This window comes from Equus quagga, chromosome 15, assembly GCF_021613505.1.
Source record: "Equus quagga isolate Etosha38 chromosome 15, UCLA_HA_Equagga_1.0, whole genome shotgun sequence".
NCBI classification, from domain to species: Eukaryota; Metazoa; Chordata; class Mammalia; order Perissodactyla; family Equidae; genus Equus; species Equus quagga.
The window spans coordinates 21,725,748-21,747,343 of NC_060281.1; positions in this window are offsets into that span (position 1 = coordinate 21,725,748).

The window sequence follows — 21,596 nt, forward strand, 5'->3', positions numbered from 1 at the left end:
GGTGAGAGTAGACATCCTTGTTTTGTTCCTGATCTTAGGGGGAAAGCATTCAGTCTTTCACCATTAAGTATGATGTTACCTGTGTGTTTTTCACAGATGACCTTTATCAGGTTAAGTTCCCTTCTATTCCCAGTATGTTGAGTGTTTTTGTCATGAAAGGATGTTGAGTTTTGTCAAATTCTTCTTGTTTGTCTATTGAGATGATCATGTAATTTTTGTTTTTTATTCTATTGATAGGGTGTAGTACATTAATGGATTTTTAAAATGTTGAACCAACCTTGCATTCCAGTTATTTCCTTTTTATTCCTGAATAGTATTCCATTGTATGAACATATACCATATTTTGTGTATCCATTCATCCATTGAAGGAAATTTGTGTTGTTTCCAGTTTTCTGTACTATGAATAACTCTGCTATAAACATTCATGTAAAATTCTTTGTGTGGACATAGGTTTTTATTTCTCTTGGGTAGATACCTAATTGATGAATTGCTAGATCTTACGGTAAATTTATATTTACCTTTTTAAGAAACCGACAAATTGTTTTCCAAAGTTGCTGTACCATTTTACATTCCCAATGTCTGAGATTTCCTATTTCTTCACATCCTAGCCAACATTTGTTATTGGTTTTTATTTTATCCCTTCTAGTGGTTGTGAAATGGTATCTCATTGTGGTTTTAATTTGCATTTCCCTGATGGATAATGATGTTGAACATTTTTTCAACTGCTTCTTTTCATGTTCTTATTATCCACTCACATATCTTCTTTGGTGAAATGTGTTTTAAAATATTTTGCCCACTTTAAAATTGAGTTGTTTTGGCAAAATGCATCTTTTAAGAATGTACGTGTTGGTTGTGGTATGGTAAAGATGATGCAGCCACAGGAGGAGACAAGAATGAGTCTTGAAAGAAGAAATTTATTATACTCACATATACTACAGAAAGGTCACTCCACACCACGAAGGGCCACAGAAGAAGCACCAGCATTGGTCAGGAGGCATAAGACAGGAGGAAAGGCAGAGCATAGTCCATGGCCAATATTGGGGTTTCCATGGGAAAGGGAGGGCAAGACAGCTTAGGATTAGCTAGTTTGACTAATTTTGGTGGGCTGTAAGCTATAGGAGTGGTCTCTAGTTACCTGGTACCTGGACCTGGCATGATTTAAGGTTAGGGGAATATTGACTTGGTGTGAGAGAGTTACAGAAGGAGGTAGTTAGGGGTATAAATTCTGGATTGGTTTGTTTGCATAAGAAAGATGTGCTTGTAGGCAAGTTGTTACTATCTTTAGGAATTAGCTACCCTGGGAGGGGCAGTCTCTCCCCATCCAGAAAGGTTTTTTAAGATGTCAAAATCTCATAATATACAGCAATACATTTATCTTATGATGTATTTTAAATATATTTTTGGTCAAAATCTTGCAGCCGTATATTTTTAACGCATTCAATGTATGGAAAGTGTCTGCCATGTAAATGTTCTGGCAAAGTCAATCCTCTTTGTCAAATACTTCATTTTTCAATTCAAATAAACAGATTAATGATGTCCCTGTGATGACATCCCACTCTGAAGTTTAATGCTAAATAGATTGAGAAGATACAGCATCTTGCCATGAATTTATCCTTGAATGAAATAAGGTGACTTTCTCTGCTGTGTTGCCTACCTACATTCTCTTTGCTTTGTTCTCACAGGACCCTCCCTCAGTAGTCAGGGAGCAGAAGAGAGGTTACTAGGTAAAAATCACCGTCACTCCAGCCACGTTCTACAACATATCTGAATTCAGAACACCCCAACATAGGCCAAAATACCACATTCCTGATCATGCTTGCCCATGACAGAAACATACATCTAAGAAAGAGACAGGAAATCCTACCACAGTGCCCTGAATACAGAGGTCTCTTTTGTTTTTGTTTCAGAAATTTTTGCACACTAGGGAATTAGACCATGTTTTTTGTTGCATTTATTTTTTATTTTCAACTTTTGATTTTGAAGTAATTGTACAGTCACAGGAAGTTACAAAGATAGTGCAGAGAGGTCCCCTGTCCTTCCCCTAGATTCCCCCAGTGGTTACATCTTACATATAGTAGTACAGTATCAAAAACAGGAAACAGATTGGTACAATCTGTGTGTAGGGGCCAAATTGGTACAAGGTGTGTGTAAAGTTCTGTGTAATTTTATCATGCGTGGATTTGTGTAACCAGCTCTGTAGACAAGATACAAAACTATTCTATTATCACAAAGATCTCCCTCACACTACCCTTTATAGTCACAATCCCACCCCTGCAACTACTGTCCCCTACCCTGGGGACCCCTAATCTGTTTTCTATCTCTGTAATTTTGTCACTTTGAGAATGTTATATAAATGGAATCATGTGACATTTTTTTTTTTTAAAGATTTTATTTTTTCCTTTTTCTCCCAAAGCCCCCCGGTACATAGTTATGTATTCTTCGTTGTGGGTTCTTCTAGTTGTGGCATGTGGGACGCTGCCTCAGCGTGGTCTGATGAGCAGTGCCATGTCCGCGCCCAGGATTCGAACTAACGAAACACTGGGCCGCCTGCTGCGGAGTGTGCGAACTTAACCACTTGGCCACGGGGCCAGCCCCTCATGTGACATTTTGAGATTGTTTTTTTCACTTAGCGTAATGCCCTTGGGATCCATCCAAGTTGTTGTATATATCGATAGTTTGTTCCTTTTTATTGCTGAGCGGTATTCCGTGATATGAATGTGCCACAGTTTGTTTTACCATTCACCTGTTGGGGGAGATTTTACTTTCCAGTTTTTGGCTACCACAAATAAAGCTACACTGAACAGTCATGTATCAGTTTTTGTGTGGATGAAAATTTTTATTTTGAGGGGTAAATTGTACAGGAGTGTGATTGTTGTGTTGTATGGTACATATATGCTTTGTCTTTTGAATAACTACCCAACTATTTTCCAGAGTGGCTATACCATTTTACTTTCCCATCAACAGTGTATGAGAAATCCAGTTTCTCTACATCCTCACCAGCACTTTGTATTGTCACAGTTTAAAAAAAATTTTTAGCTGTTCTAATATGTATAGAATAATATCTCTTAGTAGTCTCAATTTGTATTTCCTTAATGGCTAGTAATGTTGAACATTTTTTCATGTACTTATTTGCCATCTGTATATCGTCTTTTTTGAAATATCTCTTCAAGGCAAGTTCGCGCACTCTACTACCACAGTTAGTAAATAGCAGAGCTGAGATTCAACTCAAGGTAATCTGGCTTCTGAGTTCGGAATCATAATCACTGTGTTATACTGTGTAACTATGGTATGATTTGGGCTGAGAGGTATGACTTCTACAAAGTGGGGAAAGGCAATTGAGGAAGCACAGGTGGCATTCTATTTTAGGAAAACAGATCAATTTTAGCAAAAGGACATTTGGAAATTGAGCATCTGGAAACTAATTCTCTTAAAATTATCCACACTGTGAACCTCTTGGAAAGTTGCCTTATGCCCTAGACTGCTGTCCTGAATGACTGTTCCGTACCTTCTCCAATCTCCTGTGCCTTCTCCCCTTCTCATTCTCTACTGAAGACATTGCTTCCTAATCCACAGAGAAAATTGAAGCCCCTACCACCACATTTACCCGCTGACAGTAACTGTATACATTCATTCTGCCTGCATCCTCCCGCTGTGGGTGGACTGTCTCTGCTCTTAAGGCAAACTCCTTGACTTGGGTACTAGATCTCTTATCTTCTCAACTACTCAAAGACATTGGGCCTGCCTGCCATTCACCCCTCTATCTTCAGTTTGTCCTATTCCCATAATTTCCATCAGCAAATATATACGACTATGTTATCTTCCACTTTTTATTTTGAGGAAGATTAGCCCTGAGCTAACATCCACCACCATTTCTCCTCTTTTTTTTTTTTTTGAGGAAGATTGGCCCTGAGCTAACATTTGTGCCCGTCTTCCTCTACTTTATATGTGGGACGCCAGCCACAGCATGGCTTGACAAGCAGTGCATAGGTCTGCACTCTGGATCTGAATTGGCAATCCTCAGGCCACTGGAAGCAGAACGTGCAAACTTAACCATTGTGCCACTGGGCCAGCCCCTATCTTCTACCTTTCATTGTTCTCATTGTTCATGCTATTGTTGGAGAGACATAATTTACAGGCACAACAGGGCCTGTAAATAAACATAAATAAACATATGAGAATGAAAAATTAAAGTATAAGATAGCAAATGATAATGTGCTAAACTACATGGATTCGTTAATAATGCAATAGAAGTTTAGAAAATGTAGAGATAAGTGTGGTTTTAGGTGATATAAAGAAAGAGAGAACTGGGGACAGTTTTCTGAAATTGCTATATTTGTCAGAGTTCTCAGTTGCAAGCAATGGAAATAGATTCTGATTTTAAGTTAAGCTGTAAATAGCTCACAGAATCACTGGGAAAGCTGGAGAACCAGGCTCGGAGCCTAAACAGTTATAACCACAGCCAAAACTGCTCCATAAACAGTGTCTGGTGAGGACACTGCTGTCCACTAGATGTCACACCTCACACCACTGACACCATCAGGCAAGGGACCTGAGCTCAGCACTGCTGCCACAGCTGCCATGGAAACCTGAAGTTGCTGTTGCCAGGAACACTCTTCCACAGACTCTGCTTCTTTTCATCAATAACTCCAGAGTCAAAGTCTAAGGTAGCTGCATCTGATTGGCTCAGCCTAGGTCAGTGCCAGTGCCCAGCTGCAAAGGGGGCTGGGAAAGCAAGTATCTGCTATTTTCAGCTTCTATAGTGAGAAGTGAAGTCTGCTTCATAGAAGACTCATAGGTGGGACATTCTCAGCTGCTGAGCAGCCCCCACAACCACCCCCCAAAGAAGAAATGTCCACCTACAGTTGGTCAAAGCTAGAGGGCAGGAAAAGGAAGGGGAATGGTCAGTCAAGAGCTCAAGAAGAGGTCCGGGGCAGTGGGAATGAGCATTGAAGAAGCCTGGGAGCAGCATTGGAGGAAGGAAAAGTTAGGAGCCAAGCGCCTTGGAGAGTTCTAGAAGAGTAGGAGTGATCTTCGTATTTGCATAGAGAGGGGTGTCCTGTGACCTCAGCAAGGGTAATTTCGTCGAGTGTAGAGGTAGAAACCAGTTATAGGGAATTGTGGAGAAAACGAGTATAAAGATAGGGAGGAATCTGGTATTGAAAATGTTGAAAATGTTTGCCTCTGTTAATCATCACAAAAACACAATCCGATGTGCTTTGATTGTTAATGATCATAAAGATGATCATCTTGTAGGCTTTTAGTGTTCTTTTTTTTTTTTTTTTTTTGGTTATTTGTACTCCTCTTTTGTGAACTGCCTATTCATATGTTTTGCTTATTTTTCTATTGAGGTCTTTGTTTTTCCTCCAAACAAATTGTAGGTGCTTTTCATAGATTACAGGTATTAACCCTTTACCTGTCATATATATTGCAAAGATGTATTCCTAGTTTGTCTTTTGACTTTGTTTATAGTGTCTTTTGCTATACAATTTTAAATTTTATGTTAACATGTATCTTTTCCCTTTTTTGCTTCAGAAGGTTGTCCTCATCCTAAAGTTATACAAATATTTGCCATAGTTTTCCTCTAATATTTTTATTATTTTATCTGGATCTTTTTTTCCAGATGAACAGTCAATTAAGTTAACACATGTGCAGGTGATTCTTGAGTGGAATTGCTAGGTCATTGGTACGCAGGTATTCAAATTCACAAGATAATGTCATATTATTTTCCAAAGTAGTTGAATCAAATTACACTTCCATTAGGAGTGGATGAGAATTTCATATATTTTCTGGCACCTGGCATTGTAAGACTTCTTAATTTTTAAGAATCTGTTGGCTGTACATAGTATCTCATATGATTTCTTAAAAGCTTTTTTTTAAAAAATTATTTTTTGAGGTCATATTAGCTTATAACATTGTGTAAACTTCAGGTGTATATTATTGTATTTCAGTTTCTGTATAGACCACATCAGGTTCACCACCAATAGTCTAGTTTTGTTTTGTTTTGTTTTTTTAAATATTGGCACCTGAGCTAACATCTGTTGCCAATCTTTTTTTTCTTCTTCTTTCCCCTCAAAGCCCCCCAGGACATAGTTGTATATTCTAGTTATAGGTCCTTCTAATTCTGCTATGTGGGACACCACCTCAGCATGGCTTGATGAGTGGTGCAATGTCCACGCCCAGGATCCAAACCAGTGAAACCCTGGGCTGCCCAAACGGAGTGTGCAAACTTAACCACTCCGCCATGGGGCCGGCCCCAATAGTTTAGTTTTTATGTGTCACCATACATATGTGCCCCTTTACTCCTTTTGCCCTTCCCCCAGCCCCTTCCCCTTTGGTAACCACCAGTCTGTTCTCCTTGTCTATGTGTTTGTTTGTTTATCTTCCACATATGAGTGACATCATACAGTATTTGTCTTTCTCTGTCTGACTTATTTTGCTTAGCATAATACCATCAAGATCCATGCATGTTGTCGCAAATGGTATGATTTTGTCTCTTTTATAACTGAGTAGTATTCCATTGTATATATATACCACATCTTCTTCATCCATTCATCTGTTGATGGGCACTTGGTTTGCTTCCAAGACTTGTCTATTGTGAGCAATGCGCAAAGAACATAGGGGTGCATATATTTTTTTGAATTACTGATTTCATGTTCTTTGGATAAGTACCCAGTAGTGGAATAGCTGGATCATATGGTATTTCTATTTTTAATTTTTTGAGAAATCTCCATACTGTTTTTCATGGTGACTATACTAGTTTGCATTCCTACCAGCAGTGTGTGAGGGTTTCCTTTTCTCCACATCCTCTTCAACACTTGTTATTGCCAGAGTCCAGCTCCAGCAGAGTCCAGGTTCCTGAGGGATGAACGGCATCGGCGAAGGGATTGAAACTGCGCACCAAGTTGGGGGAAGCAAGTCTGAAGTCTTTATTGTCAAGCGTGTGTTTATATATATATATATATATATTTTTTTTTTAAAGATTTTATTTTTTCCTTTTTCTCCCCAAAGCCCCCCAGTACATAGTTGTGTATTCTTCGTTGTGGGTTCCTCTAGTTGTGGCATGTGGGACGCTGCCTCAGCGTGGTTTGACGAGCAGTGCCATGTCCGCGCCCAGGATTCGAACCGTCGAAACACTGGGCCGCCTGCAGCGGAGCGCGCGAACTTAACCACTCGGCCACGGGGCCAGCCCCTGTTTATATATATTTTAAGGATTACATAAGCGTCTGGGATACATCTATTTTCTCCCCTGAAGTAGCTTGATTTTTCCCCATGATACCATTTTATTTCCTTAATTTATTTGGTCATCAGCAGTTTCTAAAGGTTATTTCCCTTATTCAGTCCTGGGAAAGAGCTGTTCTTTTCATTTTCTGGGTAAGTGCAGTTAATATTTATAGATCTCTACAGTATTCTTTGCAGGGGGTGAGACTCGGGTTATGTTGGAGGACGGAAGAAGCCTTGGGGCAAAGGTGAGACAAGGTATGTTTAGACCAGGCGCATACAGGTCCCCCACATCCTCTTATATAACTCCCACACTGACACATCTGACCCTTTAACCCTCTTTCTTCGGCAGGGCCCTGGGGATGTTGAAGGAGTGTTAGTCAGAAGAGGGTCTTTCTTGTCTATTACAGTGAGATTCACCTTTCCCAGCAGATTCCCCTGGGGAAGCACAAGCGTCATGAAGAGAGCCAATACAGCAGCTAGTAACAGCAGATTGAGCAAGGAGGACCCTCGGCCATTTCTGCAGGGGTTGCTTTGCAACTCCCGTGCGTTGTGTGCCCCGTGTCACTGGGCTGCAGCGGTTGCAGGATGGCGTCCAGCATGTTATTTCTTGTCTTGTTAGTTATAGCCATTCTGATAGGTGTGAGGTGATCTCATTGTAGTTTTGATTTGCATTTCCCTGATAGTTAGTGATGTTGAACATCTTTTCATGTGCCTGCCTGTTGGCCATCTGTATATCTTCTTTGGAAAATGTCTCTTCATATCCTCTGCCCATTTTTTGATTGGGTTGTTCATTTTTTTGTTGTTGAGTTGTATGAGTTCTTTATATATTTTGGAAATTAACCCCTTATCAGATATATGATTGCAAATATTATCTCCCACTTGGTGGGTTGTGTTTTCATTTTGTTGATAGTTTTCTTTGCCATGCAGAAGCTTTTTAGTCTGGTGTAGTCTCATTTGTTTTTGTTTTTGTTTTTGTTTTTTTTTAAGATTTTATCTTTTTCCTTTTTCTCCCCAAAGCCCCCCGGTACATAGTTGTATATTCTTAGTTGTGGGTCCTTCTAGTTGTGGCATGTGGGACGCTGCTCAGCGTGGTTTGATGAGCAGTGCCATGTCTGTGCCCAGGATTCGAACCGCTGAAACACTGAGCCGCTTGCAGCGGAGTGTGCGAACTTAACCACTCGGCCACAGGGCCAGCCCCTCTCATTTGTTTTTGTTTCTTTTGTTTCCCTTTCCTGACTAGACATGGCATTCAAAAAGCTACTGCTAAGACTAATGTCAGAATGTACTCCCCATATTTTCTTCTAGGAGTTTTATGGTTTCAGGTCTTACATTAAAGTATTTAATCCATTTTGAGTTAATTTTTGTGTATGGTGTAAGATAATGGTCTACTTTCCTTCTTTTGCATGTGGCTGTCCAGTTTTCCCAACACCATTTATTGAAGAGACTCTCCTTCTCCTTTATATGTTCTTTCTCCATTGTATTTCCTCTCCTTTCTCCATTGTATGTTCTTGTCTCCTTTGTCAAAGGTTAGCTTTCAATAGATGTGTGGTTTTATTTCAGGGCTCTTAATTCTGTTCCATTGATCTGTGTGTCTGTTTTTCTGCCAGTACCATGCTGTTTTGCTTACTATAGCTTTGTAGTATGTTTTGAGTTCAGGGAGTGTGATACCTTCAACTTTGTTCTTTTTTCTCAGGATTGCTTTGACTATTTGGGTTCTTTTGTTGTTCCATATGAATTTTAGGATTCTTTGCTCTTTTTTCATGAAGAATGCCATTGGGATTCTGATTGGGCTTGCATTGAATCTGTAGATTGCTATAGGTAATATGGACATTTTAACTAAGTTTATTCTTCCAATCCATGAGCACGGAATATCTTTCCATTTCTTTACCTCTTCTTCGATTTCTTTCTGTAATGTCTTGTAGTTTTCAGTGTGTAGGTCTTTCACTTACTTGGTTAAATTTGTTCCTAGGTATTTTATTCTTTTTGTTGCAATTGCAAATGAGATTGTATTCTTGATTTCTCTTTCCGCTAGTTTGCTATTAGTGTATAGAACTGCAACAGATTTCTGTATATTGATTTTGTACCCTGCAACTTTACTGTATTTGTTAATTATTTCTAATAGTTTTTTTGTGGATTATTAAGGGTTTTCAATATGTAGAATCATATCATCCACAAATAGTGACAGTTTTACTTTTTCCTTTCGAGTTTGGATAGCTTTTATTTCTTTTTCTTGTCTGATTGCTCCTTCTAATACTTCCAGTATTATGTTGAATAAGAATAGCGAGAGTGGGCATCTTTGTGTTGTTCCTGTTCTCAGAGGAATAGCTTTCAGTTTTTCTCCATTGAGTATGTTGGCTCTGGGTTTGTCATTTATGGCCTTTATTATGTTGAGGTACTTTCCTCTATACAGATTTTATTGAGAGTTTTTACCATAAATGGATATTGGATCTTGTCGAATGCCTTCTCTGCATCTATTGAGACGATCATGTGATTTTTACTCTTCATTTTGTTGATGTGGTGTATCACATCAATTGATTTGCAGATGTTGAACCATCCCTGCATCCCTGGAATAAATCCCACTTGATTGCAGTATATGGTCCTTTTATTATATTGTTGTATTTGGTTTGCCAATATTTTGTTAGGGATTTTTGCATCTATGTTCATCAGCAATATTGGCCTACAATTTTCCTTTTTGTGTTGTCCTTGTGTGGTTTTTGTATCACAAACATTTTGTTAATGTTGGCCTCATAAAGTGAGTTAGGAAGCATTTTTGAAAGCGTTTGAGAAGCATAGGTATTAAATCATCTTTGACAATTTCGTAGAATTCACTAGAGAAGCCACCTGATCCTGGACTTTTGGGTTTTGTGAAGTTTTTGATTACTATTTCAATCTCTTTACTTGTGATTGGTCTATTCAGACTCTCTATTTCTTCTTGATTCAGTTTTGGGAAGTTGTGTGATTCTAAGAATTTATCCATTTCTTTTAGGTTATCCAATTTGTTGGTGTATGATTTTTCATAGTATTCTCTTATAATTCTTTGTATTTCTGTGGTGTCTATTGTAATTTCTCCTTTTTCATTTCTCATTTTATTTGAGTCTTCTCTCTTTTTTTCTTAGTGAGTCTGGCTAAGGGTTTGTCAATTTTGTTTATCTTCTCAAAGAACCAGCTCTTAGTTTCATTGATACTTTCTATTGTTTTTTAAGTCTCTATTTCATTTATTTCTGCTCTGATTTTTATTATTTCCTTCCTTCTGACTTCAGGTTTTGTTTGTTCTTCTTTTTCTAGTTCTTTTAGGTATAGTTCAAGATTGTTTATTTGAGATTTTTCTTGTTTCTTGAGGTAGGCCTGTATTGCTATAAACTTCCCTCTTAGTACTGCTTTTGCTGCATCCCATAGGTTTTGTTATATTGTGTTGTCATTTTCATTTGTCTCCAGGTATTTTTTTTATTTCTCCTTGATTTCTTCATTGATCCCGTAGTTGTTCAGTAGCATATTGTTTATTCTCCACATATTTGTGACTTTTCTAGATTTTTTCTTGTTGTTGATTTCTAGTTTCATACCATTATGGTCAGAAAAGATGCTTGATATTATTTCAATCTTCTTAAATTTATTGAGGCTTGCTTTGTTTCCAGTATGGTCACTCTTTGAGAATGTTCCATGTGCACTTGAGAAGAATGTGTACTCTGCTGTTTTTGGATGGAATGTTCTGTATATATCTATATCTATTAAGTCCTTCTGGTATAGTGTTTCACTTAAGGCCACTGTTTCCTTGTTGAATTTCTGTCTGGATGATCTATCCATTGACATATGTGGGGTGCTAAAGTCCCCTGCTATTATTGTGTTGCTGTCAGTTTCTCCCTTTAGGTCTGTGAATAGTTGCTTCATATACATTGGTGCTCCTGTGTTAGGTGCATATATATATATATATATATTAATAAGTGTTGTGTCCTCTTGGTGGAATGTCCCTTTTATCATTATATACTGCCCCTCTTTGTCTCTCATTATCTTTTTATCTTGAAGTCTACTTTGTCTGATATAAGTATGGCTACACCCACTTTCTTTTGCTTGCCATTTGCTTGAAGTATCATCTTCCATCCCTTCGGTCTGAGCCTATGTTTCTCTTTAGAGCTAATATGCATTTCCTAGAGGCAGCATATTGTTGGGTCTTGCTTTCTAATCTATCCAGCCACTCTGTGTCTTTTGATTGGTGAATTCAATCCATTTACATTTAGAGTGATTATTGTTATATGAGGGCTTAATACTGCCATTTTATCTTTTGTTTTCTGGTTGTTCTATATTTTCATTGTTTGTTTTCCCTTGTATTTCTTTCTGCCATTTCAGTTTGGTGGTTTTCTGTGATGTTTTTCTCAATTTTCTTTTTGTTTATGATTTGTGACCCTGCTCTGATTTTTGTTTTGTTTTGTGCTTGCCATGAGATTTGTGTAAAAGATCTCATAGATAAGATAGTCCTTTTCCTGAGAGCCTCTTATCTCCATTAGCCTATGCAGGTTCTACCTTTTCCTCTTTGCCTTCTATATTTTTGTTGTCACAAATTATTATTTTTCATTTTGTGAGTTTGTGACCAAATTGAAGTGGTTATAGTTATTTTTTGATGTTTTCTTTCTCTTTATCCTTTATGTAATAATTGTGTTTGCTGACCTATTCTGATACAGAGCTACACTTTTCTGATTCTGTGTATTTATCTCATTGCTCAAAGCTTTGTAAACTTCTGACTTTTTGTTTCAGATGAGAAGATTCCTTTCAACCTTTCTTGTAAGGCAGATCTAGTGGTGATGAACTCCCTCAGCTTGTGTTTGTCTGGGAAAGATATTATTTATCCATCATATCTGAAGGATAATTTTGCTGATTTGAGTCTTCTTGGCTGACAATTTTTGTCTTTCAGTATTTTGAATATATCATTCCACTCTCTCCTAGCCTGTAGGGTTTCTGCTGAGAAATCTACTGAAAGCCTGATGGGGGTTCCTTTGTAGGTTATTTTATTCTCTCTTGCTGCCCTTAATATTTTTTCTTTTTCATTGATTTTTGACAATTTTAATATTATATGCCTTGGAAAAGGTCTTTTTGCATTGGGGTAAGTAGGAGTTCTGTTGGCTTCATGTACTTGCATGTCCTGGTCTTTCCCCAGGTTTGGGAAGTTCTCAGCTATTATTTCTTTGAATAAACTCTCTGCTGCTTTCTCTCGCTCTTCTCCTTCTGGGATACCTATTATCCTTTTGTTACTTTTACTAATTGAGTTGGATATTTCTCAAAGAATTTCTTCATTTTTAAAAAATCTTAGTTCTCTCTCCTCTTCCACCTGAATCATTTCTAGATTTCTGTCTTCAAGCTCACTAATTCTCTCCTCCATATGGCTTGCTCTATTTTTAATGCTTTCTACATTATTTTTCATCTCATTAATTATGTTCTTCATCTCCAGAATTTGTTTTCTTTTTTTAGAGTTTCAGTCTCTTTGGTGAAGTACTACGTCTGTTCATTAATTTTATTCCTGAGCTCATTGAATTATCTTTCTGAGTTTTCTTGAAACTTATTGAGTGTCTTTATGGCAGCTATTTTGAATTCTCTGTCAGTTAGATTATAATCTTCTGTGACTTCAAGTTTGGTTTCTGGAGAGTTGTCATTTTCTTTCTGTTCTGCTGCATTCCTGTAGTTCTCCATGGTGTTTAGTGAATTTATCCTCTGCTGGTGCATTTATGGTAGCAACCACCTTTCTCCTTTGGGTACAGCTTTGGTTACTTTGGTTCTGAGCTCCTTCTGGTTGTATTTGAGAGCCTACACTTTCTAGCCTCCACTGCCTCTGCTAGAGGCAGCATCAGTGCACTCCTTGTGCTGCTTGTGCCTCTGAGGTTGCTGATGCATTGCTGCTTACAATGTCACTGCAGTCTCAGGTATCACCAGCAGGCTCACCAGGCTGCATGCACTTCTGCTGCTTCTGGGGTCACCTGGGTCTCATGTCCCTCCACTGGCTTTCCAGGGGCTCTCCACATGCTCAGATGCTGCTGGTCTGTGCACCACATGTGCTGTTGCTCCTGAGTCTGGAGATGCTGATTGCACCACTTTCCAGGGGTGCTGGGTTCACGGATGTTGTTGTTGCTTCTGAATGCCTAGGGACACAGACACTTGTATGCAGCCCCCACTGCTGATGGAGCCAGTGTCATTAGTGCTGCCACTGGGGGCTGGGTCACTGCTTCTGCTGTGGTTCCTGAAGACTCTGGTTGCAGGTTCCACTTGCCACTGCTGGTGGGGAGCAGGGGTTAAGCAGAGAAAGGTTTTTGTTGCTGCTCATTCATGCAGCCTCTGGTCCGTGGTGCTAACTGGTGTGTTTTGAAAGCTCAGGTCAGGATGCTCTGCCACAGCTGGGAAAATCCAAATTTTGTATACAGTCTCCACTGTTGAAAAGACCTGGCCACTGCCAGGGGAGGGGGAGGAGGCGTGCTTGCTCAGTCTGCTGGGGGATAGGCAGTGACACCTGTTGGTTTTGCTCCCACCATGTCTGCTCACAGTCACACGAGCCATGGTGCCTGCTGTTTCTGCTCTCACAGCTACCACTACCAGGTGTGTATGCTGGCATGAGGATTGCTCCCTGGATCACTGCTGCCAGGGAAGGGGGTGAGACTGCTCCCCTAGTTCCACTGCCTTCCAGGGGTCCGTTCCACCCTCCTTCATATGTATAGATGCATGGCTTCTTAGGCTTCCTGTTGTTATGTGTAGGGAATCCTCTGTGGGTCGATGAATGTCCAGTTGGTTGTAACTTAGAGGGGAGAGACAAAGGGAATAACTCACTCCACCATGATGCCGACTTAGTTATTTTTAATACTTAAATTTGTTGATATATAATTTACATACATAAATTCACTAGTGAAATGTATAGTTCAATGAGTTTGACAAATGTATACACTCATGTAACTACCACCACAATCAACATATAGATTATTTTCATCACCCAAAAAAGTTCCCTCAAGCCCCTTTGTAGTCAATTCCTCACTCTACTCCCAGTTCCAGGCAACTATTGATCTACTATCATTATATATGACTTCTACATTTTCTGGGGCTTCATATAGATGGAGTCTTACAGTATGGATTCTTGGGCCTGACTTCTTCCTCTCAGCATAATGCTTTGGAGATTCATCCATATTGTTGCACTTATCAGTGGTTTGTTCCTTTTTGTTGCTGAGTAGTAATCTATTGCTTAGATATACTACATTCAGGTAATTTTTTTTTTCTAATGAGGAAGATTGGCCCTGAGCTAACATCTGTTGCCAATCTTCCTCTTTTTGCTTGAGGAAGATTGTTCCTGAGCTAACATCTGTGCCAGTCTTCCTCTATTTTGTATGTGGGATGCCACCACAGTGTGGCTTGATGAGTGGTGTGTAGGTCTTCAGGCCCAGGATCTGAACTGGTGAACCCCGGGCCACTGAAGTGAAGTGCATGAATTTAACCACTATGCCACTGGGCTGGCCCCGTACATTAAGCTTTCTTTTTTTTTTTTTTTAATGCTTGGCACCTGAGCTAACAACTGTTGCCAATCTTTTTTTTTCCCCTATGTTTTTTCTCCCAAGTCCCCCAAGTACTTAGTTGTATATTTTAGTTGTGGGTCCTTCCAGTGGTGGCATGTGGGACGCCGTCTCAGCGTGGCCTGATGAGCAGTGCCATGTCCATGCCCAGGATCGGAACCAGCAAAACCCTGGGCTGCCAAAGTGGAGGGTGCGAACTTAACGACTCAGCCCCGGGGCCAGCCCCTAAGGTAATTTTTGAGATAAGATTTCTGCACATATCAAGGAGGAGAAAAAGGAATCAATAAACAGGGGTAGAAGAGAGTTACTAATGTGGAAGTTTAACATGGAAGATTCCTGCTGTATGTTCCTTATTAAATAAAATTCTTCCATCTCTTTCTTCAGCCAGTTAAATCAAGATCAAAAGGCCTGAATTTAGCTTTTAACGCTAACTAATGAAATTCCAGAGTTTGGCCTTTAAAAGCAAGCCTTAAAAATTAACAGAAAGACGTCCATGAGAGAACTGCATCTCTTCCTTGCATCAACAGAGGGAGAAATAGCATTCTGCATTATAAAACTAGTTCAAGGAATCTGAGAACATTTACAAAAATGTCAGTTTTGTTTTCCATTTCCATTTGTGCAAAATGGAAACTTGGTGACTATTCAAAACTATTATTAACTTGCTCTGTTCTCTCTTAATATAACTATGTCCTTGGAAGTATAATTTGAATGAAGGGGTCATATAAGACTTTTATCCTGGGGAAATTGCTTCAAAATATGCCTATAGTTCTTATTAGGTTTCTTACTTGACCATATATTTGATTTATTGCCTTAATAATATCGTGCTAATTGATATTTCTGTGTTCCTAAACAGTATGAATACTGTAAGTATAAATACTGTCTCCTCAAATCAGAAGAGGATGATTGGCATTATGCAAAACATAAAAGCTCCTAACTCTGCTAGGCTTTTTATTTTCACAAAGAGATTGAGTCTGGTCTCATTTAAATTAATACCAAAGGATGGGAATAATTGTGAAAGAAGCTCCCTCCAGAGGCAAGAAAGCATAAGAATCTTTTACACTTATAATAGTACACTATGCCCTGCATAACGACGTTTCGGTCAATGATAGACTGCATATACAGCAGTGGTCCCAGAAGATTTACCAGATAGCCTAGGTGTGTAGTAATAGGCTATAGTATCTAGGTTTGTGTAAATACACTCTATGATGTTTGCACAATGTCAAAATCACGTAATGACACTTTTTCAGAATGTATACGTGTTGTTATGTAATGCATGACTGTGTGGTTACAAAATTACACAATCACATGTGCCAAGAAAATATAGTTCATTTTCAGTGATCAAATCTTCACAACCCCAATACCATTAGTTGGTTGGTAATTTAAACTTGTCACTTAATAGAATCTCCACCTTTTTTGGTTTAAACAGACTCTTCTTGGCAAAACAACTCCTTCAGATAAATTCTCAAGCTTTTAGTTAGTCTACTCCTCCTCTCACTTCTTTCTAATATGTGTTTTAGGAATGTGAAAGGGCTATATGAACTCCCAGCGAATGGGGAGAGAGAGTCTTCGATCTGTTTTTACAGGGTCTCTGGCACCTCTGGTTTTTGAAGCAGTTTTCCTTTTCTGTCTTTCTGATCACTGGGAACCTGTTGGCAATTGCCCTTGATGTCTGCATGCAGTGAAGTGTTGGTCTAATCTCTCGGCTCAGTCATGACTCGGTGGTGCCTCCATTCTCATATTGGCTTTTGCTGGCACTGCGGATCTCTCGGAGTCTCATCCATGTCCTGTAGGAGTTGCTGGTTCAAGCTGAAACACTATTCCTCTAAAACACTGTGAGGTCTCAGGAAATTTAGGAAGATGTCTTGTGCCCTTTTGCCTAGTTACGGCACGTTACCACATCTGCATTTCTTTGCAAGGCGAGGGAGGGAGGGGAATTGAGGCACAAGTCACTGAGTTCTTGAATCCCTCCAAGTCCAAGTTCTTTGTTTTGTCTCTGACTTCTCCTTTCTTTCCTGACTCAAGGAATTTTTAATTTCTTCTGGGACTATAGAGAAAAAGACCTGTCAGAAATTTTTCTTTCAAGATTATTGTTTATGAAATTTATGAATCAAGATTCTCAGGCTCCCGGGGGTCTACACTGAAAACTTTTCTCTCAAACTATTTTCTCTGCCGTGAGTTTAAAATAGCGATTTTAAAATGCAAGAGTTGATTAAGACATCAAAAGATGCCATTAAGAAAGTAAGAAGGTAAGCTACTATATGGAAGAAAACATTTGCAATGCACGTAAGCTGACAAAGGACTCTTAAGAGAATATGTGAAGAACTCAAAAAATTGATAAGAAAAAGAGAGACAATCCAGTACAAAAATAGGCAGGAGATTTAAGCAAGCAGCTCACAAAAGGATATTTGAATGGACAATAAGCATATTAAAAGATGATTAAGGCCCGCCCAGTGGCACAGTGGGGTTAAGTGTCCACGTTCCACTTCAGCGGCCTGGGGTTCGCGGGTTCGGATCCCGGTTGCGGACATGGCACCGCTTGGCAAGCCATGCTGTGGTAGGCGTCCCACATATAAAGTAGAGGAAGATGGCATGGATGTTAGCTCTGGGCCAGTCTTCCTCAGCAAAAGGAGGAGGATTGGCAGCAGATGTTAGCTCAGGGCTAATCTTCCTCAAAAAAAAAAAAAAAAAGATGCTTAATCTTATTTGTCATTAGGGACATGGACATTAAAACAACAATGATAAAGTCCTTTTATCAGCTGAATCTATAGGATTCACAGAGGTGACTGAGTGACAACATGGAGAAACTAATGACATCGAAAGAAGATTTTTATCACTTAAGGTTTCCAGGAGAAGAGGGCACACTTGCCATGCAGGGCCACACAGGGAAGCACCAGGTTTGATCAGGAGGCAGAAGCAGGAGTGAGGGGAAAGCACAGGCCATAGTCTTTATTGAGGTTTTGCAAGAAAAGCAAGGAGAGCAAGGTAATAAGTTCGGGGTTGGCTGGTTTGAATAATGTCAGCAGGCTCTGGGCTATAGGGGTGATCTCTAGTTGTCTGGTACCCTACCCCGGGTGATTTAGGCAAGGGCAGTATTGGTTTGATGTGTGAGAATTAGGTAAAGGAGGGGGTTGGGGGTATGGACTTGGGATTGGTTGGGAGGTTTGTAATATGATATTTGCATGCTCACAAAAGCTAGATCACAGGGGAGATATAAACAACTTTGGCTGTTAGTTTGGCTCTGTGATTAATGGCTGCCAAATAGACAAACACAGAATCTAAGAAAACACAGAACAGCAGTACATCTGCTAGAAAGGCTAAAAAGAAAACCTGATAATACCAGAATCTGACAAAGATCTGGAGCAACTGTAATGCTCTTCCACTGCTGGTATATAAAATTTAAGAAGAGGAAAAACTAATCAAGGATATTAGAAGTTGGAATAGTGGTTTCATCTTCTTGGGGGGACTGTTACTGAAAAAGGAGGGGCACAAAGGGAAAACTGAGTCGGTATAGATTTTTCTTTGGCTTAATTAACAGAAAACAACAGATATAATACACAACAATATATATTTATCATATTGTCTCAGGGTTATGTGAATTCTCTGGCTCTGTGCCTCAATTTAATACATAGGGATCTTGACCATCTTACCCATTCTACAAGACATCATAAGAAATATATATTTGATCTTTGCCCCAAGTTCCTGACACAGAGCTCCTAAAACCCTTGTAATTTCCTGAGTGGAAAGGGTAATAGGAGCATCTTACACGGAGCTCCTAAATCCCTTAGAATTTCCTGGGCGATTGGAGTGTCTTTTGTTCTAATGAGGTGACTCTTAGTGGGCTCCTGGATAGCTTCAGGATGGGGGCTGGGCACTGGAAAGACCAAGCCATGATTAAAAGCTTGGAACTTTCAGCCCCAACCCCCATCCTCTGGAGAGGGGAGAGGAGCTGAGGTTGAGTCAATGATGCCTATGTGATGAAGCCTCCATAAAAATCCCTGAACTACAGGGTTTGGAGAGCTTCCGGGTGGTGGACACATCCACACGCCAGAAGGGTAGCACAAAGTGCTCAGGATTCTCCTGGACCTCACCCCATGTGTCTCTTCATCTGGCTGTTCATTTGTATCCTTTATAATAAGCCAGTAATAGTAAGTAAAGTGTTCCTCTGGGTTCTGTGAACCATTATAGCAAATTATTGAACCTGAGAAGGGGGTCATGGGAACCCCTGAGTTGTAGACAAATCAGACAGAACCAGTCCACTGAATTGATGACATCAGACTGACAGGACAGGCAGAGTATAAAACAGCAGGTACCCTCCGTGCTTTAGGAAACGCAGGTATACCAAAGAGCGGGGAGACTAAAGTACGACGGCCTTTCGCTTCATCGAAGTTTCTTGATGTTTTGTGGTTTTGCATACAGGCGTACCCTCCAAATGAAGGACAAGTTGCTTTACTTGTGCTACATACTGCTAAACAAAAAAACAAAAAGAGACATCATCTGGGTGAGTTTAAAGACAGTGTTTTCCGAATTTGGGTGTACCACTCTGACCTCCTTCCCTGGTCACCTGAAACGAAGCCACATTTGAGTGAGACTCAGAGAAGGAGAAGATTCTCCAGCTGGTCCGGTTTGCAGGGCACCTGGACCCTCATGATCCTTTTGATGTTCACAGTATTTGTGGCGATTGAGGTGCCCTATGGAGCCTGTGGCAAATTCTGACAGAGGAATCTCAGCAGAGGCCCTTTGGCTATGACCTTTGGCAAGTAAATAATCTCCTTTTCAGAATCAACTCTTGGCTTGCTGCTGGCCTCGGACACAGAGTGACTCCAACTCAAGCTGTTTCTCACGAGCTGATTACTATGTGGCCCTCATAGGTATGAGGCTGGGTGTGGATCCATGCTCAGGTGGAAATGGCATATGCAAGAGGAGGCCTGAGCAGGTCCTGAAGACACGAGTGGCTCACAGCACCTATACCCCCACTTCTGCTGCATCACTGCTTCCTCCACGCTGTGCCCTGGTGGTGTGTGCCCTGTTGCCAATCGGCTGTGGTAGAAAAAGTCAAGATTAGTTTACAGATGTCTTTACCTGATATGCCGGCATTAGAAAGAAATGGACTGCTGCCATATTATGGTCCCCAATCAAGGGTAACCCTGGAGGACATTGGGGATGGGCAAGACTTCAAGAAATACATCTAGCTAGCTAGCTTTCCCAGAGGAGAGAGGCCTGAGGTAAGAATCTATACTGATTCTCGGACAGAGGTTAATGGTTTGGCAAGCTGGGGAATTAGAAGTCATATTGAAAGGAAGTTTGGAGAAGAATAACGTGGACGAAACTCTCAGAATGGATCTCAAATGTGAGAATATCTGTCAGTTTCAGACCACGGATACCACTGTATCTAGTTTAAGGCAAAAGAGATTTGTTATTAGGTTTTAGGTGGCTTATACAATATTTGGAAGGGCTAGAGGAATAAGTTTTACATGAAGCTTGCAAGAGCAGCTTCCTGCCCCCAGAACCTCACTGATTTTGCTGTGGTTGGGTAAGCCATGGCCGCCACTGCAGGAAACCACCAAATCAGCAAACTGGTAACCACAGAACCACACCTGCTCTGCCATGATTCACAGCAGCAAAGTGGGTGCTTCACACTCTGCCTCCTCCCCACTTAACTCACTTAATTCAGCTTTAAATACAAGTCTCATATACGTGCATCTGATTGGCAGAATCTCAATCACTTCTGGAGCCCTAACTGCAACAGGATCTGAGACTTACAGTTTTTAGCTTTCTAGACTGTGAGTATAGGAAGGCACACTAGAAGGAGGTTAGAATGTATGTTGAGCAAACCAATCTACCATAGTGGGAATATCTGGACAAACAAATAGGACAAATAGGACACGACCTGCTCTGTGAATGATGTCAGGCCTCTACGCTTGTGACCCCAGAGCTTACTCAATGATCTCATGAACAAAGTGGCCATGGGGCCACTGATGGGGGTTATGCAAGGGCTCAACAATATGGACTTTCTCACACCAAGACTGACCTGGCTACTGCCAACTTGGAGACCTTCCATCATGGAGGGGGCAGCAACATGTCCTCACTATAGAAGAAACTTATTTTGGATTTCTATGTATTTTCCCTACCCACCACACTTTTGCCAGCACCACCATCCAGGAACTTTCTGAATACCTTATACATCAATATGACATGCCCCATAACATGGCTTTTGACCAAAGACATTCACAACGAAAGAAGTAAGGCAGTTGGGATACACAATTCAACTCTCCTAGGATTCCTTAGTTTTCTTTTGTCTTCCAGCTGGCCTTATAGAATGGACCTATTGAAGTCTTAGTTACTTTGGCGACTGGAAGACAATATCTTATAATATTAGAATGCTGTCCTACAGAATGTGCCATGTGCTTTGAAGCAGTGACCATCTATAATGGAGCTATTTCATACCCAGCATTCACGAGTCTGGGGATGACGGTATTAGTGAGGTGGTGCCTCTTAAAATTATACTTGCAGCTGTAACAAATCACCACAAACTTAGTAGCCAAAAACAATACATTTATTACCTTACAGTTCTGGAGGTCAGAAGTTTGAAATGGTTCTCAGTGGGCTAAAATCAAATATTATAATGGCTGTGTTACTTTTGGAGGCTCTAGGGACAAAGCTGTTTCTTTGCCTTTTCCAACTTCTAGAGGCTTCCCACATTCCTTAGCTCATGGCCTCCTTCCATTTTCAAAGCCAGCAATGGCAGCTCAAATCTTTCTCATGCCTCATCACTGACATTGACTCTCCTGCCTCCCTCTTTCATTTATAAGGTAACCACTTGTGATTACAAGGGCTCATCTGGAT